Source organism: Solea solea, chromosome 20 (assembly GCF_958295425.1).
Source record: "Solea solea chromosome 20, fSolSol10.1, whole genome shotgun sequence".
Lineage (NCBI taxonomy): Eukaryota > Metazoa > Chordata > Actinopteri > Pleuronectiformes > Soleidae > Solea > Solea solea.
This window is the reverse complement of record NC_081153.1, coordinates 10,182,169-10,210,012: the sequence shown is the minus strand read 5'-3', so window position 1 is coordinate 10,210,012 and position 27,844 is coordinate 10,182,169. Positions and strand designations below refer to the sequence as shown.

Below are 27,844 nucleotides of genomic sequence, written 5' to 3'. Positions count from 1 at the left end.
CGTCAGTGAGGAGATAGTTTGATCGGCTCGTTTGCAGCGATTAGGAGGTCTTTAACCATGAAAACATGTTAATATATGTAAGTAGACCTCCATAACTCACATATATGTGTGATACAAGCATTCGATGTCACCTTTAAACTACAAATTCATAGTTAGTTTGCTTCCTCACACATAACTACATGTGAGGACTGCAGGAACTGTGATGGGTTAGCATCAGTTATCGCCTTAAGCCTTGATGTGGTGTGGCTAAGCAATGTTGCTGAGGGGAATGATAACTGTGTATTTTCATGGCTGTGTGACCCTTCTCGTGCTCATGTTTTCACATTCCCATTTCATCCTTTATTATTGCAATAAAATCGGAATATTGGTAATGGCCACTTGTATTAAACTGCGTAGGTTGTGTAACGACCGGAGAAAGACGTAGACTCAAAAGCCGGATGCTCAGATGCCCGTTATGGAAAGTAATTGTCGTTTATTGGTAGAAAAAAAAAAAAGGTTGAGCACACAGGCAGAGAGTCGGGATAAGCAGGTACAAAAAAACACAAGGCTAAAGGAAGAGTCAAAGAAAACAACAAGTGTCATATTCAGAAGACTAATGCTGAGGTCACACGACACATTTTAAGATCTATTATCCCAGACACCAGTGTTTGCTCACAGTGATAACTAGACCCACTCCACGCTCCATGGCCCCTCTCAGCTGTGATGACTGCCTGGGCCAAGTACCACCTTGTAATCCGTCATGCCTGTTGGTCACATCATGGCATGAATTTATGGTTCTGTGATCACCTCATTTGACATCGCGACCGTCATAACGATCGCGTACAGCCTGGAGCTCATTCTGGTCGAGGGAAGACTAAATTACTGCAGGTGTGGCTAATGGAACACAGGTGAGAGTAATCAGGGCAGGGCATGTAGTCAAACATGTGGGAGTTGATGACAAAGGAGGTAAGCAGATTGACTTCTCCCTATCATGGGATCACAAATGACATATCTCATTTGGCAAAGATTTGGAGAAGCAACCCTTGGGGTTCGAACCAGCTACTCTCTGGTTACAAGCCAAGCTCCCCTTCCTTTTAGGCCATGGTCGGCCGGGACAGGCATTTCCATCCATCCATCCATCCATCCATCCATCCATCCATCCATCCATCCATCCATCCATCCATCCATCCATCCATCCATCCATCCATCCATCCATCCATCTTCTACCACCTTATCCACCACATGAGGGTTGCAGGGGGAGCTGGGCCTATCGCAGCTGACATAGGGCGAGCGTCAATTACTTATTCCAATTTACCTAATTCCCATATTGCATGTTTTGGACTGTGGGAGGAAGCCGGAGAACCTGGAGAAAACCCACGCGCACACAGGGAGAACATGCAAACTCCTTGCAGAAAGGCCTTTGTTCCAACCAGGTCGCAAACCCGGGTCTTCTTGCTGCAAAGGCACGGGTGCTAACCACTGAACCAACCGTGTGGCCCAGGACACAAATATTAGTTTCAAAATAAAGCGGAAAATGGCACAGAATGGAACAGATGTTACTGGAAACTATGCCCTTTATCTCATCCACCTCATCTAATTCCCCGACAAGACCATTACACATCACTTTTGTGGCGCATTTATACGCAAAAGCGTGGTGAAAAACAGCTGATATGATAACTTCCTCGCAAATATCAGCACTGGCAAAGGCGTTTGCAAGTCAGACAAGTGACACCGGCCTCCACGAGCAAATGCTACAAAATTTACGAATCGCAGCAATGCATCAGAACCCCTTTTTGTTCGTAATAGGTATACCTCCATCAGAGTTTATTACTACTAGCGGTGCTTTGTCCTTAAAACTTTTCCCGCAAAGCATCTTTCTTTTATTACCTTTTGTCACCCAACTGCTATGTGCATCTAATTTAATAGACCACCAGGGAAGAGTCAGTATCGCCTCTTGCCTTTGTCGCTGCTCTCGTCATCTCTTCTTTCCTCCCTTTCCCTCTCTGAGATAAAAGCCTGACCCATGCAGTCTCTAAAGCTCTGTCATCTTAGTTGCAGCTTAATCGCGCTCCCTTCAGCAGGCGGGGTGCCTTTAAGACGCCACACTATACAGTACCTGAGCTCCTTGAGATGTTATTAGCCTGAGTCTTACAATATGTACGGGTGATAGTCATGGGGTCCTACTCGAAGAAATGCATTGCTGGTGTTCAGAGGTTTTCTCGCAATTTCATGGAAAAGCAAATCGCAGCCATATATACTGTAGCCGCCATATCCTGTATATCCCGTTATCCCCTCCTTCTGTTAAGCTAATGGAAATCCCCTATAGGATGTTGCCGGAGATGGAGTCAGTGTTCTGTTAATAGCATCTAATTGGAATTGGCTGGTGTTGAAGTTGCTTAGTTTGTTTGAAACTAATCCTTCGGAATCCCTAAGACATTATTAAGAATATACATGGCTGTGCCCTAAATGTAGAGCAGTGGTTTAGAAGTGGAACTAAGTCGTTACACTCTTTGGGTTAAGCAGTTTCCCCCGTACTCGAGAATAAAGTCTATGCATTTGACAAATAACACATCAGTCACAGCTTTGACTTCAGGTGCTGCTTTTATATTTGTACAAGGAGGAATATTAACACGTTCAAATTACAGTGTTTTATCAGCTCAGCTCCTGAAGGTTATAAGGAGTTGACATGGCTGATAGACCTTAAATCTCATTTCAACGCTCTTCTTATTCAGCGTCAGATGAAGCGATAGCACTTTAATCAAATAAAGAAGATGAGTGTAATTTACATTGTGGAATTATTATAGGCTGTTGTGGTGCCAAAGATGAAAGTCTTGAAAGATGAAGACTAAATCAGGATTAAACAAAGGACTCCAAGAGCCATGTTGGGTAAAGATAAATAAGTCTAATCAAACATTAGGGGGTAAAGGACAGGAAACAATTAACAGAAAATACTCCTAAGTACTAAGACAAAAAGCATGAATTGACACAGCAGTGGTGACAATCAAAGCAGTGGTGAACAGGCCAAAAACAGGAAGCAAAACCATAGCCAGATACACATGGAAGAAACTACTAAGTAAAACAGGAAGCTAACAAAACTACAACATAATATATAAATAAACCAACACGCCGAACAACTAAAAAATGGGAAGACTGTGAAAGAGCAGAAAACGAATAAACCGAGAACCAAATTTACCTCAGCAAAAAAGTACAAATGGAATAATTCAATATTTCACAATGTTCTTGGCTCCTGAAAGCTCTGGTGTGCCGTTAGTTGTGTGTTTTTCTGTAATTTCATACAATATCAGTGGCTTAATCAGAGCACGGCGTTTCGATTTTCAAAACTGTTAAATAATAATGGAACTATTGGCAATTAAGAGGGCCAATGATGTCTACTGGTCAAATCAAAAAAAGGAAAAATCCACATTGTTTTTGAACTGTACGTCAATTATCCAGATCCAACTGATATGTAGATAAGGGCATGCACCTCGGACTCAGACCCACAGACAGATTTCCATGTGCGTCCAGCACTGTTTGCATGATGTGTTTTTAATGAGCACAGGCGCATTATTTTCACAGCCATGCTTTCTTTGATTCAGGACATAGAGAGTTATGATAATCATATGCCAGTTGCAAAGTTCTGACATTTATTCACAGAGGAACGGACACATTTGTCATTATTTTCTTTCTTGCTTTACGTCATTGTTTGTCATCGGTAGACGTTGCCCGTCTTTGTTTTGATACGTGAGTTTCGCTCTGTGGGTTAACTGGCTGTGATCGGCTTACCTGACATTTCATCTGCTGTCTGGGTTGTTCTGAGCTGCCTGTGATGTTTACATAGACTGTCAAGGGATAGAAGTGATAGAAAGCACTACCACACATATACACTCAGGTTAATATAAGCCTGCTTTTGAATCACTGTCAACTGCAGTGACCTCTATGCATGGAAATGCAGGGATTGCCATAGATTGCCGTGACACCGTAGACACTGAAAAGTAAAGCCCAGAAAGTAAGACTGATGTAGTAGTTTGTCACCGGGAGCTTCCTTGGTTGCAAAATGAGCAAAATGAGCCTAATTCTCAGACAGATAAATGGTATTGTCCAATAGACGCCTTGTTGCAGGTGACATCTATGAACATCTGCTTGCAAAAACCATCATGCCATTCAAATTGTGTATCTTGAGATCATTTTACAGCTGGACGACCACATATGGTTTTTATTCTCAGTGTGACATAGACTGTCGCAGTGGCCAAAGCTGACCGTGTCCCACCCTGGCGTCCTACCTGGCCTCGCTGCTCGGCCCTGTGGGGAATCCATAGTGCATGTCTTCCCCTGATCAATGCCTCTTACTGCAGTCTCTTCTTAGAGAGGGAAATGAAGAGAGTAAGAGAAAGTGAGTCAATAGAGAAGGGGACTATCAAATATTGATTATATTTGCATAAATAGCCACAGTTGTTTAAAGCCCTGCATGACCTCACATGCTGGCTTTGCTCTCTCCGGGCATGTGTGGGGAGGAAAAACAAAGAGAGGCAGAATGGGAAAGGAAAGAAGTGATTAGAGTCAAGAGGAGGCATGGATCTCCCGCATTGCGACACGGAGGAGGCCTCTCAATCAAGCCATCCCAAAGGCCATGCCACTTTTTGTTCACTTTATAATTTCCTCCAATTATTGCCCCACTAGTGAGCCCACTGTAGTACGGTGGACAGAACATAATGATGCTTTTCGGTTGAGTCGTTCATTAGTACAATTGGTTGGACGAAACACCCCTGAAGGTGGAGAAGTCACTTCACTTGTGGTCTTAATCGGCGGTGGCACTTGATAAATATGGCCTTTGAAATGGGGCAAGTGCAAGTGTGGAGTGCAGGGAGAAAACGTACTCTACGTCTCTCCTACCTACCCGGTACCCCTTCATTCCTATATCTCTGCAGTTTGCATCCAGTCAAGTCATGGCCCTCAAGCAGTGACGTGACCACCGACCCTACGTGTACACGGATAGTGGCATATTAATGGTTTTAAAAAGTTGCTCCAGAGAATGAGTGTGCAAGATTGCATGACTGTATGTGTGCGGGATATACATTCGGAAAAGTCTCAGGGACGGTTTTGGGATTTGCTGTTTACACTGCAGCTCGCACTGCAGTGTCACAAGTTCAGCAGAGGAGAACTTTGAGTCCCATGTTTGTTGCCAAAGAACAGAGTGTCCGAATAAATTTGCTCTTCCAGCTACACCAAGAGAAAAAAACTCTCTTTTATTAAACTCACACACACTCACACGGTCGCTGCCATCATCACTGCACAGGCAGTAGTGCGTGTATACCTGCAAAGCTATCTGCGTGCATTGCACTATATATAGCCTATGATACACATATGAGAGGCCTCACCTTGTGTTTGTATGAGTGCGTATCTGCTTATGGTCGAGTGAGCAGAGCTGATCAGTGTCCACGCTGAGGGCTTTGTCACAGCTGACCTATATTAGATGAAAGCAGCTGGATCAGTGGCCTGCAGGGACAGCAAAAGAGTTGTGTTCTAATTATCTCTGCAGCTAGCTAGCAACACTTCACACCCGCTCACACGTACTCACACAAAGACACACACACACACTTTCTGGCAAATCAATGGGTGCCAGTGAGAGCATCTGTCGTGCTCGGCTTGACGAAAGACAGAGGCAGATCGTGTGATTGGCAGCGCAACGGCACCGCGCACCACACAATGCATATTAAAGCCCTTTTGTGATCATCATGGACTCATGGATCATGGACTATGCCCTTCTGCCCCCCCCACACCCCGATCCCACACGACAACAAGTCTATTGGACTTGGAGAGATAAAATTACCAGGTGATACGCTGCTGAAATGAAATCAGCCTCTCGTTGTGCCATTTGGGAATTGTAGGAAAGCATCCAGTCAACTTGTCAGCGGCTCCTCACATGGCTTGACGCAGTAAATGTAGTCTGGTATATTAGCTGCTGTTGCCAAGCAGCCTCAAACACACGCTGAGGGGATATGTTAGCGATAATGAGGCATAGAAAGACGGCAAGGAGAAGAAAAAAAAAAAGCCCGGGGAGCTAATGCTAGCAGCTAATAGTAATCACTGGACTAATGCTAATGCTAATGGAAGGGTAATCAAGTGTACGGAACCCTGTGGCATCCCTCAATGTGAAGTGGCTATCAGCTCTTAGCGTGCCGCTTCTCTTTTGCCTCCATTTGGACAAACATGGGTATACATACGTGCACCATCAGGTGACACAGTCAGAGTTATGAGTCCCTTATTTTGTGTTTTGAAGTCAAGGGGATTTCACACGTTCTGCAACCTTTAGAAAGTAATTGGACACAGCACACACTCAATTAAGCTGTTAGGCTCTCAGTCATCCCCTCCTCTTTCTTCCACTTTTTTCTTCCTTCTACCCAATTCTTTATTTGCATTGCTCTTTTCTCTCTCTCTCTCTCTCTCTCTCTCTCTCTTCTCCTCTCACAGTCTTCACTCCATCCATTTGTGGCTTCGGGGCCTTGTGCTACAAGCAGGGAAGCTGTGACAGTCATGGGAGCTTCTTGTTTTGGGACCAACAATCGTAATTGCACATGTTCCACCACAGTGCATCTTCAGGCACTGCCATGCAGGGACCCATTTATGGGTCGGCGCTTATGAGGAGGGCTGCTTCTCCCATGACAGAGGGATCGAGGCACAAGAGATCAAAGACAAAAACAGAACTGAATGCCCCTGTGATGTGTTTGCAGCTCATCTGAGGGTTTTTGCAGTTTGAGGTTTCACCTGATGTTTTTTTTTTTTCTTGTTTTCTTTGTATTTTGCAGAGCAACCAAGAACAAGTTATTTAACTGACCGTTTCTATCCGAAGTGATGGAGCACCATTTCCTGATGACACCGTGGTAAGTAGTGAGTATATGCATGCGTGTGCACACATCACACAGTGTGTGTGTAATTCCTGTAATGTACTCTCACATGTAAATCCCACTGCTGTCTTCTGTGCGTCCTTGAAATCCATCTCCAGGAGGAGTACGTAAGAGTTCCCAGTGGAACCTCTCAAGGATTAACCCATGTCAGTGAAGCAGCTCTAAGGAAGTGGGGATCAGAAGCACGCCACTCAAACCTTTCCTCTTTGCACAGCTTGTAGCTTCTTGTGTCTGGTCTCACACGTGATTGAGCTACTCCGTTTTCCCTACTCTGTGTGGGTCCAGCGTTTTTTCAAAAGGTCACAGGGTGCACTGTTAGTTTCATGGGAACATCAATGTCACTAATTTGGCCTTATACCCTGGAAAAACAAATCAAGATATTGATTGAAAAAGACAGGAGAGAAAAATGTCAAATGAGTGCTGGCTGGCACAGTAGTTAAGTAAAAAATAGCAGGCAGAGCCACCTGATTGGGCTGGCCTGAGGTTGTACGACTATTCTTAGCTGCAGTCTCCTCCTCTTCCTCACTCTCTCCTCCCTCTCCCCACCTCCGTGCTTCTGAGTCTTTTGTTACCACACTGACGTCAGTTCGCTTCATCAGTCCATCTGGAGTCTGGTTGCACCCTGGATCTATCTACTCTCCTTCTCTAATTGGATAAAACCACTCAACTGTCCTCCATCCGTCTCTCTCCCATCCATTGTTCATTTTATTTATTTACTGTGTCTTCTCTGTTCGCCGTCAACACCTTTCCTCATATCAGTCATGCATTCCTCTCTTTTTTTAAAATAGTTGAGCTCTGAAGCTTCCACTTTATTGTAGCCAGAGATTCAAATATTGTTGTAAGAACTGGAGAACCTCTGTAGTCATTGTTGCCACAGTGATGAGTCATGCCTGTTGTTGCTGTTAGGGTGAGGGCAGGACACTGTAATTCACTATACGCAGGTGGCTAGAACACAACAAGGTGTCCAAGTATAAGAAAATCCTAGAGGTGGAGGTGACAAATGAAGTTTACTCTGCAGTTAACCCATTTCTGTAGGGAGACTCTTCAGCGTCAGTCGTCAAACTCATACCAACCTCAATTTGTCACCATGCTTCACTCATCAGTAAAGCATGGTGAGGTATTGTTGCTATGGTTACATACTATTTAATGGCATGGATCTTGTGAGACATTTCAGAGAAAGGCCTGCAAGATGATAAATAATTATTGGAAAAAATATACGCTCACCCACTTCATGAGCAATAGTCAGTGAATGCAAATATCTAATTAGTGATGGGAATAACGGCGTTCAAATAAATGTAGTTACCGTTATTGGCGCGTTACTATAATTAGGCTCAATGAAGCTGTTTTCTTCTGACACAGGATCTCACGCAGGAGCTGCAAAGTTGTTTTCTTTATTTTCTTTAGTGAGGTGGATGGGTTAACCGCGCATAAGTAATGATGATTAATTAAGGTGGAGTAAAATGTCATGGTAAGCCAATCAGAGGCAGAGTTGGGCAGGTGTTCACACACACAGTTGTACGTACACATGAACAACCAAGAGACGCACACAGCGATGGCGAGTCCAGCGAATTCAAAGGGAGCGGTGTTAAACTGGAAGTACAGATATTCCTTTTCTCTGATTGAGCTAAATGTGGAATGTACTGTACATTATGCCCAGGAACAGAGTGTTTCTCCACGTCGTCTTATCTGTGTCTCTCATCATCACACGCTTCCACAACTAGTGGCCAAGGACACTGATGTTCATGATAACATCTACGCTAATGCATTACCTGTGATAGGTGTCTTGAATCGCATTGCCCCCACAGCGATATTGAGATATTGTAGATTAGTGTACAATGGTTTCTGTTAATAATATATTTTATTAAGTGCCCATTTCATTCATTAAACATGTTTCATATTCAGGTTCAAGTGATGTTTCTAACACTGCCAATCACATGGAAACAATTTGGTGCCATGTGGTGCAAATCTAATGTATTCAAAGCTGCTGAGTGTGGTTTGATCCGGAAATGTTTCAAATAGATGTAACTGTAGTGGAGAGAAAGATTGAGTGTTTTCTTTTATTATTATTATTATCATTATTATAGCACTTAGTTTATGCCACCAGTTACAAAAATTAAAGTGTTGATCCGGACTATTTGAGTGCTTGAGTAATAGTGCTGCAGCCCATGCAGTTATAAAAAATTGCAACGGTAAATTGCAGCACCAAAAGCTGCAATTTACCTTTCAATACGAGAAAAATGCTTTTAAAAATGCTTAGTAGGAACAAAGCCCATAATGAGAATATCATCCGTTTGTTGTATTGCAAATACAGTCACAATATTGTCCAGCACATGCACAATGTGACTTGTGCAGCCACAATCCAAATATGGTTTTAAAAGCCCTGCACACTCTGAATCATTATTCTAAAGTTCTAACCAAACATTGACTGAAAGATGAGTTAATCACTGTCTTGTCAAAAATTGACATGAGCAGCGCAAACACAAAGCCTGTATGTTGTCAGGAACGGCCTCAGCAACGGAGGCTGCTGCTGCTGCTGCTGCAAGGTTTTTTTTTTTTGTGCATGCATATATATGAATTAAGAGTACAGTTGATGATGAACACAGTTGGCATTTGTCAAATATAATAGCTGTATTTCACTTTTTTACAAACAAGCGGCGCTCTCTTTCAGAATGAGGTTAAACTCTGATGACAAGAAAAACACCACAGCATGTCGTTAATTTACATTTTGCAGCAACCTGAATAAATAACTGGAGAAACGCACGAGCTTCCACATGTCTTTGCCATGTTTACAGTGCTTTTAAGTCACCGTTATTTTCCTCCCCTCCCTGAAGTACCACTTGTTAATGTGTGTGTTCTGTATGTGTGTGTCCGTGTGCAGTTTCTGGGAGAGTAAAACTTAAAAAAAAACAGCAGCTTTTTGTAGCACTAAATGACGGCATCTCATTATGAGGCACAATGGGGGAGTGTGTCGTCGCGGTTGTGTAGCTGCGAAGAAGCGGCCGTAGCAGAACAGGTTATCAATTGTGTTCCTTGATTGTCTGCAGTGCAGTTTATCAGCAGCAGATTAGAGAATTGGGCCGAGAATCGTTTTCTTCTCTGTAGCAGTCCAACATTCCGTCTCTCTAACATGAGGCTGGAATAGTATTATTTCATTAACTTTCCTCTTTTAATTTGGTACAAATCAAAATTAATTTTTTTGTCACTTTTCATACAGGATTATGTTACTCACATAGGAAATGTACTGCTTCATCTCTGAGCTGCACAGAAGGGGGGGGGGGGGGGGGCGCAATTTGTCACTGTCCAAACCCGCTGTGCATTATTGACAGGAAAATGGACACAATAAGAAAAAAGCATGTAATAAATGTTCTCTCTTTTGTGCCACGGGGCAACTGTGGACTTTAGAGGACCAGACTGTATTGCTGTACAGTTCAGAGGTAAAGAAAACTGGATGCTATCTATCTATCTATCTACCTACCTACCTACCTACCTACCTACCTACCTACCTATCTATCTATCTATCTATCTATCTATCTATCTATCTATCTATCTATCTATCTATCTATCTATCTATCTATCTATCTATAAGAGCGAGTAAAAGGCAGAAGGAAAAAGGCAGGAGAGAGAGAGAGAGAGAGACAGTGATTGTCTCAGCCTTCATATGATTTTTAATCAAAGCCATCCATCACATCTCGATAATTAGACAGCAGCACGGATTCCATGAGCAGAGCCTGTCAGTTTGAACACACATACATACTCACATGCACACACGTGCGCCATCTAATAATGATCATAAACATATCGGAGCCAGGAGGTATAAGGGGAGCACCAGGCTTTTCTTTGGTTTTTTTTATCCAGCACAGCACACACATCCGTCAGCGAATGACCATTGGAGTAATTTAAGTCCATTTGGCGAAGTTGGACTCTCTCTGTGGTTTTCGGCTCTTGATGGCCAATTAGGTGTGTACAATTACTGCTCGCTCTTCAGAGAGCTCTGCCCCAAGCCAGGTGATGACCACACCGTATGGCCTCAGAGCAGAGGAAGTCATTCAGTGACGAGTTGAGCCCTAAAATCAGTTAAAATGTTAGTGAAATGCCACTCATTTCTAGTATAGAAGTATTTTGTGTGTGCTGCAAAAGCAACTATAGCATACAAATCAAATGAGTAGTAACTAAAAAATACTGTATATAATTTTTACTTACAGTACTCGCAGTGGTTCAAAATGTAAAGAATGGATTTGGATTTCATTTTCTGGGGATGTTCTAGGATGTTAGGGGCCTCGGTGAAGATTTCTTTAAGTGTTAAGTGTTTTTATTTCAATGTGTTGGTGCTACTGTGGCTCCTAATTTACTCTTGTGGTTAACTTTCATCACATACTTGACACAGACACAAACGTCCGCCAGCTCCACATCGTTTCTAACACATTATCCATATAAATTACCCAATGAATACTGGTGTTGTGTAGATACTGTGACTGCTTCACAACACAAATCCCTTTCATATGTAATCTAGTGAAAATATGACCTCACTTTAACACCATCAAATATTTCCTGGGTGATAGAATCCCTGCCTCCCTGTTGCTAGGCGACATGGCTAAACACTACGGGGGGAGGGTTCACTTGGCTGGTCTCAGGGTTTTACACTCTTGATATTCTTTTGTAAGGTTAAAAATACCTTCATGTAGTCTCTCTTCAAAGTAAGCATTGTTCACGGATTTTATTTAATACTTAAATGACTTTATTCCAACGTGTCTTCGTCAATCTGTGTAGCTCTGTGAGAGTTTACCTTGTTTGATTTAGGCAAAGGAAACTAAAACAGCAATCAGCTTTGATCCTCCTGTGTGAATAATGTATAAAAGAAGCAGTCAGACTCTGCCAATTACATGCACATCAGAGGATGACATGCATTGCAAGTACAGATTAGCAATAATCCTGCCAAGATGTATTCTATAATTGCGTTGGCTCATATTCAACCAACAATGCAGCTCGTATACGCGTGGACTGATCCTGTTTTTATGGTGACTTTGTGGTTCCATTGATTCCATTGATTTCCATTGTGTTTAGAGGATCTATGGGCCCTCATTGGATTGTAAGATAATATAGACTGATGAATGAGTGTGTACTCAAATGAATGCATGAGAGTGATTATATGCTGAGGGGTTGATCATAGATAATTAGAACAGTGTCCCAGTCTATTTTTAGGTTCAGATTCATGGGAATATAACATGCCGTTCACACATGATGAGGACGGTGGGTGTTTGTTGGAGGTGTTCACAACAGCTACCAGGTAACGTGCTGCTGCCTGGATTAACATGCGGGAGGCAAAACACTCGCTGTGGATTATCCAGGGGTTTAACTTGTAGAAGCTTGGGTTTCTCGCACACAGCGTATCCGCAAGATCTCAGCAGAATCTCCAGACTTCAGTGTGTGTCTGGAAAAGTCAACAGAGAAAAAAACGAAAACCCTTTACAACAGAGCCCTGCCGTAAATCCTCAACTCATACAGTGATGTTTGGTTTTATTATTTATTAGGGCTGTGTAAAAAAAAAAATGTATCCTATCATTTTGTGGAGCCTATTTGCACATGAAGAAGCAAAGACACTTAACTGCTCACCAGATATTCCAAATATATGACAGATCACTTAGGCCACTTGAAGCATGTTGTAAAAGTCACGCAACAGCGTTTTGCATCAGTTTTGTGGTTTTCTTCAGGGCTTTTGACTTCACACTGCCACACAGACTTTCTCTCTCTCTGCGGTTTTGTATTTGAAGTCAACGCAAATGGCCCTTCTTCATGTTCTCCCCCCCTCGCTGTTTGTTATCTGATCTTCTGCAGCCGTTGCGTTTAAGTGTGTAGCTCGGTCCAGTCGAGCACTGTGTGCATGTGCTTCCGCTGATGTGGTGCAGAAACTCCTGAATGATGATCTGAATCCAGATTAAAGTGGATTGCTTTGCAAAAAAGATTTACGTAATAATAGTCTGTCCCATCATCTTGTTTTCTCTGACTGAGATCAGTGATATATCTTGTCCTTTTCCACCTCCTCTGTCCTTTATGCAAACAATTATAACAAATGTTTTTAACAAACTTTTTTAAGGGAAGAAAAACTTCCTTGGCTTTTTTCCCCTTTTGTCTCTCTTCTTCACAGCCTCATGGCTCGCTCTCCTTTTCTCTGTCTTTGTCGCCTCCTCCCCGTCTCGCACAGCCCAATAAACACAATCACACACGTGCGCGTGCGTCTGCGAAAAAGAAAATCACATCTACATTTGTCGTTATCGCAGCTGTTCTTCAGCTGCGATCTTTCACGCCGCATTTCATTTTCAGTTTTGACTGAGCTGTCGCTGCAGGTAACGAGAGGTTTTGACTCTAAAACTGAGCAGATTTGTCACTGAAATCAGCTGCTGAAGGAGGTGAGGTTCTGTTCTCAAAGTGTTACATTCAACAGAGCCCGGGCCGCACATGACTGTGTGTGTTTCGTGTCTGGAGGGAAATGGAGGCAGTTGCAAATTCCAGTCACTCGCAGCGTTTATGGCCCCACAGTGACCTGCCCGGCCTGTCACAGCTGAAACAACATGTGCACAACACAAACACACGGATTAATGCGAGCATTAAGTATACTCACTCTCGGAAGCGCGTATATGATCAGTGTGGACATAAAGATGGTGTTGGCAGTGGCACCACGGCTTACCTCGCTACTGTGTGTAAATGACTCCATAGTGTTCGTGTAGGAGTGTGCTATGGATTAGTTGTAGATGTCATTTCTGTACTGGTAATGGTAACATATGGGATAACTAGAGAAGGCAATTTCTGAAGAAAATTGCAAGGGGGATTGCTGCCTTCTGCCTGACCTGAAGCCAAACTCGCGCTGCATTGAATTGGTATGAATGAGAAGTTGTGGACAGTTTCTAATTGAATGTCTGAATGTTTAGAAAAAGTTAAACACGAGTACAATGTGAGGGATTAAGAGTAGGAGATGTATTCAAATACATCCATTGGGGCTGGAGCAGTCACAAAAAAACAGGTTACGACAAGATAATGACAACTGCACGTGCTGACTGGTTCCATACTGGTGGATAAATGGATGTTATGTTCCTTTATTGGCACCGTGACGAGCTGACATGCTGACCTGCTGACCATCTAGTGATGCTATTTCATGAGCCAAGTATTTATTATTTTTATTATTTCCTTTTCTAGGGTACTTCTTGAACATAACTGGGATAGTTCTGTATTCATGTGAACTCTGTGGCCATAGAGAGTAAAGAAAATAAGGACATAAAATATGATACAATAGCGCTGCAGTTTGTTTTACTGAAGTGATCAGACCACATGGGTTATTTATGGGGCGTTGCATAACACTGAAGCTCTTCCTTCAGCAGAAAATAAAATACAACAATGCAGCATTTCTAGACTGGGGGAAAAAAAAAGATCATTATTACATTTTTAGCAGTGCATGTATGTATATATTTAGCTCACATAAGAGGGGTTGGTAACCATTTTTATATGCAGCCCAAATCTGTACAAACTGAAAAGAAATACATTTGGAAAAGGGGGGAAGTTAAAATGGAGGAGAGGAAGTGCAGGGTGAACAAAATGCATCAGTGAGCCGTCTGCCTGTCTGACACTTGGGGTTTTTTTTTCTCTCTAACTTATTTTACATTCTGTCTCTTTGCACCACTGCCACATTTCTCTCTCCCCCATATCCCCTCATCCCCTGCGATTTTCTTTTCTTTTTTTTACATTTCTCTCCCTCTGACTGTACCGTGACTCTCCAAAGCTCTGCTCCCCTCATTAACTCTTTTTTTCATGGGGCTGCAGATGACAATAATTGGTTTGAAAACAGGAGACAGTTGGACACATGGATCTTTCCTAGTCATACATACTGTACCACGAGCACTGCACCCACCCGGCCTTGCATCCTCTCCTCCACTTTCTGTCCTCATCGTTCCTGCAGACGTCAACTCCACTTGTCTAGTCTTTTTTTGTGTCCTCCATTACATAATTGTTGTTTGTCTTTAACCCCCCCCCCCCCCATTTTTCCATAAACCTTTTTTTTTTCCACTCTCCCTCAATCTTACAAAAACACACACACTTAAGGCTCTTTCTATCACCTTCACTCCTCCTCTTTATTCATATTTTTTTCAGAGAGCTGTGAGATGAGAACCCCTAGGGATAAATCCTCGTTTTCTACCAAGAGTGGAAGTGACATTACTGACACAGTCACACTCACACACGCAGACAGAGAGAGCGCGAGAGAGATTTCTGTAAAATGATAATGACATCTGATTAAACACTGTGACTAATGTGATGTCATCTTTCCAAGGAAACCATGACCTTGTGACAGTGTGATGGAGGTAAAATGGAACAGAGGGGAGGGTGAAGGGTTCTAGTGGGGTGGTGAGGTGAGAACAGAATGGTTGAGTTGTGAGAGCTAAGAGAAAAAAAAAAAGACAGATCCAAAAAAAAAGGCACACCGTCAACCAAGCTCGCCATGTGGATCGGCAAAGAAATGTCAAGAGTTGCCGCTCCACTCCCTCTTATCTAACGCTCTCCATCACCGTGTTTTTCCCCTCCACCTCATCGGTTTCCTCCTTGTTTCCATTTATTCTGCCGTCCTCTCTGTTGCTCTTGCTTATCCCTTCCTCTATCCGTCTATCCTTTCTCCACCCGTTCCCACCAGTGAGGGTTCTCAGGTTTCGGCTGTAACAGCTTTTGCACCAAGGATAATGGTTTGTAATTCACTTCTAGCTACTCTCAGGTAGTCAGAGGCCCCCCACTTATGTACAAGGAGAGGAAAGTAATTTGTGTGTGTGTGTGTGTGTGTGTGTGTGTGTGTGTGCATGTGCGTGTGCAGGAAGGGGCGGGTCCTATAGACTTTATATCACCTTTTTGTCTGCACTATTTGTCTCCACAAATACACATAGACAGTCCAAAAAAAAGTACAATGAATACCCAACTTTAACTTAATTCAAATATTATCCTGCTGCCTCATTAGGCCAAGGTTTTGGTCTCCATGAAGACTACTGGTCCTGACCAGATACACATACATACTGGGAATCAGTGCCTTCTCAGCCCTTTTCCCTCTGAGCCATTTCCGTCAAAGACTCCAACACTCCTCCTCTCCAGAGTATCAATAATAGAGTTATGCCATATGTATCAGCTTGTAAATCTAGATCACCAACTGTGGACCCTGGGAAGCACAGTCGGCTCAAAGGTGCCTCGGGGCCTCTGGGGTTGAGGGGTGTTTTGGACCGAAGGCTGGAGGCTGAGGCCAAGCAGGACCAGGCAGAACCTCCACTGTGCAGTGCCACACCTCAGGGTAACAAACACAGTCTAGGGACTGGACTGTAGGGACTCATGTTTTTGTTTTGACACCTGCACATCAATGCACCCTAACAAATTTAATCAACGAGATCTGCTGAATTGTTACAGAAATTATATATTTTTTTATGGTTAGGAGTTAAATATAGGAGTATAGGAGTTAAAGGCTGAATATGCAAGATTTGCCCCTCCTCCTCTGCTCACTTGTTTAACGTATTTAAAAAACACACACAAACCAATTAATTGATTATCACATGCGAACAAAAAGCTGATAACGCGCGAGCCAAATGTTCCCAACCTGGAGCAAAACAAACAGAAATACCAGCAGAGGGCAGCAACTCTGAGATTAAAACATCACCACACACTTATAGATAGATAGATAGATAGATACTTTATTCATCTCACAGAGAAATTCACATTCTAGTAACTCATTAACCCTCTTATGACTATCATGATAATCAGGTCGTCTGGATTTATTTTGATTTCATGGCTGTAGAATTGTCAGAAAATGCTCCGTGAGTGAGTGTTTCTGCCCCTTTTTCCACGTCACAAACGTCTGATGCGCTGGTGAATCTCGTCTGTGATTGGACGGTCGTTCCGTGGAAGTCCCGAGGGCTACCATAATGACAAGTATATATGGTGCAAAGCTCTATCTGTCTTCTACCGCGTTATCCGCCACATGAGGGTCACGCAGGGGCTGCTGTGCCAATCTCAGCTGACATAGAGCAAAAAGCGGGGGTCACACTCTGGACAGATCGGCAGTCCATGTTTTTTGGAACTTTCTAGCTATCACAAACGGTCTAGGAGTTACGGTAATGAGAAGTATGCATGCCAAATCCTGTCGCTGATGACAGGATGGTCACAGAAGGGTTAGGATGCTGCATACTCTCCCTTTAAGGCAGACGTGTAAGCGTGGTAAGATGACTGACCAGCAGGCGGGATAATCACCTGTGGAGCAGACGACGAGGCAGTGAGAGGAGAGAAGATCGGTGGAGACGAGCTGGTTATAGGGATGTGAGCGGTGTGGCAGGCGGTGAGTCGAGCAGGCAAACATGAGGCGACCCCGAGCACAGGGTTATTAATGGTCACTTAGAACTCACACTTCACAAGTGGTTAGAGGATTGTGTGATACCAAACTGGCTGAAGCAATAATGTGGCAAACAGATGGAGGAGAGGCTCTATGATGAGATGAGGAAGGTGCAGGTGTGGAAGGACTGAACAGTGAAGAGTGCGAGTTGTGAGCCTAAACAAAGCATTATCCCTACTCATGACTATGCCGTAAACCTTAATCTAACCACAATTACAATCCTAGGCCTGATAAATTAAGTTCTGCCTCCTTAGGACCAGGTTTTGGTCTCCATGAGGACTACTGGCTATGACATGTGGAGTGTTTATGCCAGAAGAAGCTCCTAAAGCCCCTATTTTGGTATTTTCGCCATGTTTTTCGCCCGAAAAACATGGCGAAAATACCAAAATCACAAGGAATAATCTGTCGTGAAAATGACAGCATTATCATATCAGCAGCATCCAGACTGAAGGGAGACATGGCATTGAACCAGGGCTGTCCAGAGGAAAACAGTATGCTAATTTAACGACGTGATAACTTTTGACTTTGTCATTTTCTGCCCTGCTGTAATAAAAATCATGCATTTTTACTTTTCAACCTTTAAATTTGGAGTTCACATTGAGAGTAAAATCTCTTTTCACGAGTGACAGCCTCGGCAAGACAGTGTCACAATCACTTGTCACATGTTCCACGTGTGAAATTCATGTATTTTCTCTGCACGGCAAAAATCATCTGCATGGATTGAGCTACATTGATCTGCAGGCGGCAGCTGGAGTGAGTAGATTTTAGGAAGTGTCTAAGACCACAGGTGCCTCCCTCGCCCCTGCTCCATCCATCTGCTTCACTGCGCGTTTGCTTCAATCCCTGAGATTTATTTTCTCTCCAACAGTTAGTAAACTTATCAGGCTCTGACATGACTGTGCTGTCACGGTGCTGGTCCTTTCCTTCTGTTGGCAGCATGCTGGAGAGTTGCTTTGTTTGTCAAGATGTGCTCAGCAATTCAATTTCACAGCTCTCTCTTGTCTCAGAGGAGAAGTGGAGGAGCATGAGGAGAGAGGTGACAATAATTGAAAGGCAGTGAAGCTTGTCCTGTGTCTCCTTTTTCTTCTTCGTCTTCTTCTCCTACAGTACATTCTCCCCTTGTGTGTGTGTGTTTGTGTACATCCCTCTTACTGTGTGTGTGTTTGCTCTTTAATGTCACTGTGTCAATGCTGCTTTGATTTTTTATTTTTATTTTTTTTTTTTAATTTTACATCACTACACCGCTCCACAAATATACTTGAAAATGTGCGATCTCCCCCTTTGTCCCTGCGTTATGTGGCATCATTAAGTCTTTTGATGCATGTCTGGTTTGAAATCAAGAAGCCTTTATACTTTATTATATCCACATTATACATTGATCGACTTAATAAAAGCCGGAAAATGGAAATCTTTTAAACTTTTACCGAAATCTGAACATTGTAATCTTCTATATATATGTGTTCTTGTGATGTCATTGTGCTGTAGGACAACTGTGAGCCTGTGGGGCCTCTTGATAGAGTGTAAGTCGGTGTGTGCGAATGACAGTTTCGACCACAAAAGGGAAAAGTAGGAGCGAGAGAGGGCCAGAGTCACACTGCATAATTCAGAGGGAATGGGAGATTATGCGCCATCTGTGTCCATTTCCCAGTGGCCCTGTCAGGACTGATCTATGACCCCTGACCTTTTCACATTGTCGGAGGGCACTGTTGTGCGTGGTCTGTTAGTGTGAAGGCATGTGCGTGGTCCGAGCATGAGTCAGCCTGCTGCTTACTAACCTTTCAACTGGATGAAGTGCGAGTCCGATACAGGCATTATTTATTTATTTTCTTTCTTGCTCTTTATTTTGCTGTCACTCAAAGCAAAGGTCAGACGTTTTTTTGCCAGAAAAAAGGGATGTTTAGTATCACAAACTATATTCTCAAATACTGTAGGCTCATGTGGAGTTAAGTTCAAGGAAAGGGCTGACCTTTTTTATTTGTTGTTGAGCACTAAATGAGAGGTTTGAGACGACTGGCAGGCAGGTAATAGACTGTTAATGTCAACATCACAATTAGGGTTATGTGAAGTCACTTCACCAGGAAGAGAAACTCCAATAAAACTATGACCTTGACCGTATTATGACCCAATAAAATTGATCAGCATTCACTCCATCTGACTCATGGCCATTTTACGTGGGTTTTTACTGGGTTCTGCTCCTATAGTATGAATGCAAGGCCCAGGTAAACATGAACCTTTTTTCTTTATCTTCTTCTTTTTTGGCAGCAAATTTAGTATTTCTGGCACAATACTAAGATACACATTCATATTCCGGCTCTTAGCCATGAATGTTTTTTTTTTTTTCTTTGTCTTTATTTTTTAATGGGCTAGTAAAATAATTTTCTATTTCAGCTTACTTCATTTAGTAGCAGCTTAGACACCATTCACTGGGTGAATTTGAATGACAGATTAAAGTTAAAAAAAATAAAATAAAATAGAGTTTAACATTATCACTGAGCTCCGAACTGTTTTGTTGCTGACGCTTTTAAAACCTCATATTTAAGGTGGTGGAAACAACACCACAAGGCACAACGACCACTGGCTATGGGAACTGTGTTAATCCGCCTTTTATTAGCAGTTTCACCTGGGTTCAAAAATACACCCACTCATTTTAGTGTGAAAGAGACCTTACATGTGTTGTTCAGTAGCACCGTGTTCACTAACATAACACTTCAATCTCCCCCTAACCATAGCCTTTAATGGTCACAGGATGGTGGATGTGAACCTCCTCTCTCTCTCTCTCTCTCTCTAATATCCCTGTCATACTCCTAAGCGCCAGCCACCCAGACCATTAACTGCTGTGACACCACAACAGTCGTACAATCACAGTTCTGAGAAGTGAAGAAGCCTCTTGGATGAGAGGTGAAACATCTCCGAACTTAACTCCAGCGTGTCCAGCATGTCTGGAGCCGAATCTATGGATATAAGACGCCGCTGCAGAACAACGTGTCATTCTGGTGACAGACACCGAGTGTAAATATCCAATATTATATCCTCTCCTCTATATTTGCATCGGTATGTACAGTGGCAAGGAAGTGTGTAAAGCATTTGGATTTGTTTTCTGCATGAATTTGTCATCATCTTCATCTCAGTCACAAGGATGTTTGGTGATTGTTTGTCTGTAATTAGCTCAAGCACATTATGTGGGTTAATGTGACAAATGTGCTGATGTCAGCTGTCCAGTCCACAACATCACAGTGATGATGAATAACACGAGTTTTGATTAAAATGTCATTGTGCTGCAAATCTTTCTTCTCCCCGGGAAGTTTTATTAACCTGTTTCACCAAAAAAATCCTTAATGTGGGAGCAACCACAAAGTCAAACCGGCCCGAAATGGAAGCAGAATATATTTAGAGCGCTATCAATACTCAGCAACAGTGTATCAATAAGTTATTACAAAAGAGCCGTATTGATTTTATGCCCCATTCCATTTTGATTTTGACGCTACTCTGGTGAAGATATAGTCTCTCTTGAACAAATGAGAAAGGAAGTCATAAAAAATAGAAAAACGCATTTACATTGTTGCCTCTGTCCAGCCAATAAGCAGGAACAAGATGTGTGGCATGATTTAAGGAGAAAATGCAGCTCCATGCAGGAGAGACTGTGTTTTTCAGAGCTACAAACAGGCGATTCTCCATGATCTCATACCATTGTTACAGTCCGGAACTCTTGACCATGAGTGGAGGACTATGAGCTGAACAAAGCACTGACCTTTAGAAGCTACATTTGCTTTTTATATATTCTACTTGTCAAAATTAGTGTGCCTGAATCCTGGTAGCAGTAATTCGGAGCACAGGAGCAGCAGAATTAATATACTACAAAACGATGTGATACTGAGTATTTTCCATCTCTCTCTTTTTGTGCTTTGAAGTGCAGTTTGATGGTCTTTGTTAAAATGGGGCGCAGCCCTAACATAAGCGCAGTCGAATGCCTCTAAGGAGGCAAATAGGCTGTGTGTGATGAGCTTGAACTAAATGACTATCTTTGTATAATCCTCGTCAGGGCTGGGATGCTTGAATACAAAGTGTGGCATGAAAAGGGGCAGAGAGCCTAGCCCCTCACATAGCACACATCAAAGAGCAGACAGGCGAGCGACGCTGAGCTCCTCAAGGAGTCAAGGAAGGGAACGAGTGGTTGACAGTGCTCCTTTACTCGCTCTGTCTCCTTACCGAGTGATTCTCCCGCCTCATCTTCTCCCCACCCCCACCCCCAGCTTTTGTGATTATTATCTTTCATTTCATTGACCGAGGATTTTTTTTCTTCTACCCCTCATTACAGCTGGCTGAGACGTTAGGTCGTTAAGTCTTAGTGTCGATGTGATGAGTCCAAATCATTCAGTTTTTATTGTGCCCTTGAAACTTAGTGAGATTGCATTGCAGATACTTGTACACACATACATTAGGCGAGCGAGGGAGAAAGAAGCCCACACATTAGGAGTTTGGATGCCAATCTTTGTGTGTCGCAGCTCCAGACTATTTATAAAAATGTAGTCATAGTCTTCGGATTTATAGGTTCAAGCTCCTCAGGAATAGGAATGCAATTGACTAGTCGTGTGGGTTTGAGGACCGGTAAAGCATGGCACACAGGAGTGGACACCATCGTGATTGATGGTCCAACACTGGCGTGGTTGTAGGCGACATCAGTGAACTTCCGGCGTTCAGCTTCTCACGGGTGATGTCACAATCATTTGCCACACAGTCCTTGACAAGCGTGTGGCTTTGTGTTATCTCTGGATTGCGCTAATATGTTGTAGGTTCCTATCTGATGTGATTAATTAGATGATGAGAAGTGCGCTCTGAGAAGCTGCTTACTCTGATTAGAGGGATCAGCTTCCTGTGAGAGGCAGAACTAACGAGGCTCGCGAACCTCAACGCCGGGCTTTGTCGACACATCTGCACTCTCCTCCCACTGCTTTGGCTTCCTGACTCCCCTCGGCTCCGACATCAGTGGCTCCCTGCCTCTTACCATACATGCTGAGTATACCGTGCGTTTCTCAGTTTTTAATTAGCATAGAAAATGAATTATATATTTTAAGTCAGGGTAAACATTGACTCTTTGTGCGGAGTGACTCAAGAAATACTGTTCAGCTCAGTCCAAATTCATAGTGAAACACTTTTCAGAATGGAAATAGCAACATCTTCTCTCTAGAAATTAATTATCTATAGCACTTACCACTTAAGGGTTGTGGGAGGAGCTGGAGATAATTCCACTTGACACTGGGTATCTGGCAGAGCCTTGTACCAGGCTAGCACACGGCCAACATACAAAGACACACACATTGACACCTATGGTTAATGTCGAGTCTCCAATTAGTATAACCCCAATCTATTTGGACTGTGGGAGGAAACATGGAGAATAATCAGGCTTGGTTTATACTCATCGCGGCGTGCTTGTAGCACACTTCAGATTCATTTGTGATTTGTAGTCATTCCCAAAGAACCACCATGTTAAGCCAAGATTTTATATTACATTGTATGAAGGTTATTTCCCAAATTTATACCTGAACAAGGAGTGACAATGTGATAAGATGAGAAAGTTGATCATAATGGTTGGAGCCAGATTGAGCACTTAAAATGAACAATTTTCACACTATGCTCCAGCAAAAGATTTCAACCATCCATGAAGGTGTAACTGCACACACCTTCAACCTCTTCCAGGTGCCAGTTTACACTGTATCAGCTTTTGTATTTGCACTCGTATGGGTGCCACTTTTTTTTTTTTTTTTTTGGTAACGGATGGATCTGTTGAAGTTGTTAATATAAGTGAGGAGCAGCAGCAGCAGCAGCAGCAGAGTGCCGGTTGAAACAGCAGGAGTGCTACAGGGAGAATGTGTTTTATATGTCCATCAGTTGAAGATGATGCTTTCGTTACATGGGCCAGTGCTGCCACAGTTCAAAATCCTCAAAAAATCACATCACAAATAGACAGAACAGTGCTCTGCAGAATCACTTCTATTAAAAAAAAAAAAAAAAAAGAGTTGGAGCACTTGTGCCTCTAAGTGAATCTCTGCTATTTGAACTTTTACAAGATGCTTCATATTCACGTATATTGAAACTAAATTGCTCTTTGGTTCTAAGGTTCCAAAAATGAGATTAAATGAACATCAAGTAGCTAAAATACTGACAATCATACAGTGACAGTAACATACTTTATTTATAAGGTCTGAATGAACAACTGCTCGTGCTTGTGGTTGCATAGAAGTTGGGGAAGATGAGCATTCCGCAGGAAGAAAAATAAAATACTATTAATTTTGAAAGTGCTGCTGCTAAATGAATCTCCTCTCTTCCTCTCTGCTTATTTTCCAGCCAGGGATGTGGAGGGAATAAAAACGTGGCTAAGCTACTAACTCCATTTGGCAATCATCGTAAAGCAGAAGACAAACAATGAAAAATCCATTGCATTATATTGGGCAATAATTCATTTGGACCATTCAGAAGAAGCATTACTTTGATTCACTCCTGCAAGGTGCTACATTCAGATGAAGGTGCTCAGTGCTCAATGCATGTACTCGAATACAGGTTCTTTTTTCCCCTCCTCATCAGCCTTATGAAAGAAAAGTCTCCCCTGAAGTTAAAAGAGGCTGTGTTTCCATCATAAAGATATCTGCAGCAGATCTAAACTTGTGACTCATCTAAAAATGTGTACTTTGAGTTAAAGTTGGTTTTACTTTGCTTATTTTGTGTACACTTGTTCTGTTTGTCACAGATGGCTTGTCAGTCGCACAGAGTCTGTAAAAAAAAAAAAGTCCTCTGAATATGAGCTTAGACTGTTCCTCTGTGCCATCCCTACACTTTCTGACGCTAGGTGTCGGGTTCTCTCGGGGCTTGTGGCTCTTCTCTCTGTGTAGACAGTGTCACATGTAAATATGCACATGAACACACATTATTTGCAGACCCGCGGAGCAGCTTGACATTTAAAATGATGAAAAAGTCCCTCAGTTTGCAACACAGGTCCCATAAACGGCGGGGAAAAAAAACGACCCATTTGTTGAAAAATGCGACTGATGAAGGCGCAGAGTCTGCACTATAGACTCTCATGCACTTTTGGAAACTCACTAATCATGAGTACAGTGTCTTCCATTACTGAGTCAGACAGGTAATCAAGTGGCTGTTTCCATCAGTTCTCTCCTCATTAGCACTCATTAGCGTTTTCCTCTCCACTCCACTTCTTCCATGATGCCGATTATCTGTGGATCTGAAGTTGGCTCAACAAGAACGGAGACTTTTTTAAAGGCACGGCAGAGATACAACAGGCCCCATTCATCAAGCGCGTGTTGTAGCCGAATTTCATTATCACACTAAGCCTGTTTTTTTTTTTCATCAGAGATAGTGATTTTGATTCTAAATGAGGTATCGCCAGCTGAACTGTTGGTGGCACGACAGACCGAAACACCACAAACTGAAACGTAAACACAGTTTGTGGCCTGCAAATGAAAATATAATATAGAATATAGTAGATTTCTTACATATTTCACCTTTAAAATTGATGACCTCCTGGTCTCACATTGATTTCATTCAAGTCAGGAGAGTCAGTCATACGGTAATTCTCCAACTGTGTTAAAAATATTCCTCTACCAGGAAGAAGAAATAAACAGTTGCTAACAATGCAGTAAGTTAGGTTCACATTTGTACAAAAAGCCACTTTTTTTGCCATAATTGTTTCCAGCAGTTGTTGAGAAAGTAATGTCCAATGAAAATATTGTGCTCTGTGGTAAAAATCCAAAATTTAACCAAAGCTACTTTCAGAAAGTCTGTGTTAGACATATCAAAAGTGCATATCTCACTGTGTATCCAGAGGAGGGTATTCAGAGATAAAGCCACTTCATTTGAGTAGGTCAGCCTGCTGCGGCCACGTTTTAGCTTTGACTGGACTGAAATACACATGAGCACACAGCAAGGACTTGTCGTGCGCTGCCATTTCTGCACTGGAGTCACGTCAGGAAGTGACCTCTTCCCAGAGAGAAGGAATAGGTAATAACGAACCAAGTAAATACGAGTTTGCAAGCAGTGTTTCAAGGCAGACTGGGACTAGGTAAACTTGCATCCAGTACCGTTGTGTTTGTTTGTTTCGGAGATTTGAATATGTACATGCTCAGACCTGACAAGAACTTTTTCTCGGTTGTGCTCCCAGCAGTTTCTGAGCCCACAAGCCCAGCACCTTCCACTCTGTAAACAAGACAAATCTCTGAACAGCTCCTTGTTTTTGAACCCTCAGCAGTACGCCAGTGGATACAGCAGCACAGTCTCCAGATAAGACAGCGCTGTCGATGTAACTGTCACTGTCGAGACATGATACATATACCACCAGCAGGCAAATGATGAGGACGTGTGTTTTGACACACTGTGTAGTGGCTGGTAACTTCTTTATCGCCACAGCTTGTAACACCTTCACCCAGTGTATATAATGCTATTTGTATTTCCAGCTTTTAATGACATACTATAAAACCATGCATCATTGCGCTTTTCCATGATATAGTTGTAGCTAAGGCTGGGTTTGGCTCTAAAATGTGACGTCGACAGACTGCTGGCCGCTGGGCTGTGGGTTGTGATGTCCGACACAGGAATGAAAACGAACAATGCCGAACTGCAGATCGGTTCAAAAAGACTTCAAAATCCTCAAAACAGTTGTCAATCGGCAACATTTAGCAATGACATTTCTAAATTCTCAACATTTAACACAGGAGTCTGGTGTATTTAGCGAGATTTCTAATGATCACTAATTTGTGTGTTTGTGTCGCGTATAAAACGGCGTCGTGGCAGTTTTCGTGCAGACAACGTGTCTGATACCAAACCGAGTAGTTATCTTGGAAAAGCGGGCATTACGTGGCTCTCAAGTGATCCGTGCAAAAACAAAGTGAACTTGCATTATTATTATATATTACATTGCCTAAAGTAACGCTGCCACTTTCCTTCATGTTTTCTTTACAATGCATTTATTAGATCTGTCTCACAAACATTTTACTGAACCAGCAGTTGTCAGTGCTATAAATATCAAAGGAGCAGTGAGTCACAAACACTTCCACTTCTACCCCATTGAGCTATTGTAATCTAAAGCACACACTACACGGAAGTTCCACTCTGAGATGATGCGAGTGTGGCGTCCTGTGCAAAACTTTCCACAATCAGGCGTTTTTTTTAAGCTGTGGAATTTGTATTGGTTTCAGCAACGCGATGACAAACGGTGGCTCGTATCAGCGCTGATTAATGAAGTCTTCATTATCTCCTGTTTTCCCTCCCCTCTTCATTCTCATGCTCTTCTGGTTTCATTGTTCTGCCTGGTTAGATTGCACTGATTTTGTACTTCATAATGAGATGGGGAACAACGGCAAAGTACTTTTTCCACTTCTCCTGAGCAATACTTATTCTTTTGTCTGCATTCTCACTGAATGACTTCTGAATGTCACTCCATTTCGCACTCTCTCTACCTCTCTCTCCCTCTCTCTCTCTCTCTCTCTCTGGCAGGAATGAATGAGGAGACCTTTGTATTTATAACACTGCGGACTGTGTGGAGTTTTTTTGGGGGGGGAGGGGGGGGGGGACAGCTATAGACCAAAATACCAATTCATACAATCTAAATGCAGTGTGTACATGATTTTAAATGACACGGTTAAATGTCAGATATCACCCGTGGGTGACTATCTGTCTTTTGGAAGCAACAGCCTACATGCCAGCGTGCGTATCATATTAGATCGTATCTATTACAGCAATGAAATTACCCTCAGTTAATTTGATTTGGATAATATTAGGCTAATAGAAGTGCAGGGTGCTCTGTGCTGAATATGAATGGAGTGAGCAGAATTATACATTCACATGGCACACAGCCAAAACCTTTGGATGTGACGCGCTGGATTTCAAGGTTTTCCTCCTCCGCCCTCGCGCCTTTCTCTTTCTCTTACACACTTGACACAAGCGAGTACAATAAAAACAAGCGCAGCCATGCTTACAGCAATGATAACATCTGTCACAAAGTTAAATCGATTATTTTAGACGTAGAATAACGTGATTGCAAACACTACTCACCTCCAGGGAAAAAATAAACAAAACCCTGAATGTCTTGGAAACATATGGATCAGTTTTTGGTGAAATGTGGGTGCAATATTCTTGAGATGTTTTTGTGTCCATGAGGGCTATTAGTATTCTGTAAACAAGACAGATTAAGTCCTGTGAGACAAACCCGACCCAAATTAAGTCTTAAGTGGAATGTTTACAAAACTACAAGGCGTTTGAACTTGAATTTTTGTATTTGAGGTTCATTAAAGTTCTTTGGGGAATCCTTCTGATAAATGATAGCTTTACTTTTCATTTAGCAGCATCTTTAGGCGTCTGTTTGTCCAAACCCTCGGTTTCTGACCAAGTGGCAACCCACCATGTCACCATCAGTTTGTCAACCAAAGAGGCACAAACAAAGTTACTTAACTTAGTTATTAAATTGTTGATGTGGGAGAGGCGCTTGTGTTGTAGCCTCTCAGCTGCAGTGAATTAAAGTCCAGTCCAGATAATTGTAATTTTCCAGGGTGTTCTGGCTAAA

General features: G+C 42.5%; 1 protein-coding gene across 3 annotated transcripts in view; it reads left to right on the top strand.

The window, feature by feature from the left end:
- The window catches only part of dlgap3 (discs, large (Drosophila) homolog-associated protein 3), a 103,347-nt gene that overhangs the window by 53,095 nt on the left and 22,408 nt on the right, over positions 1 to 27,844 (top strand). For all 3 annotated transcript variants that reach the window (XM_058618893.1, XM_058618894.1, XM_058618892.1), the window contains exon 2: positions 6,783 to 6,857. The gene's annotated coding sequence lies outside the window, so the exon portion shown is untranslated. The remainder of the gene's footprint in view (positions 1 to 6,782; positions 6,858 to 27,844) is intronic.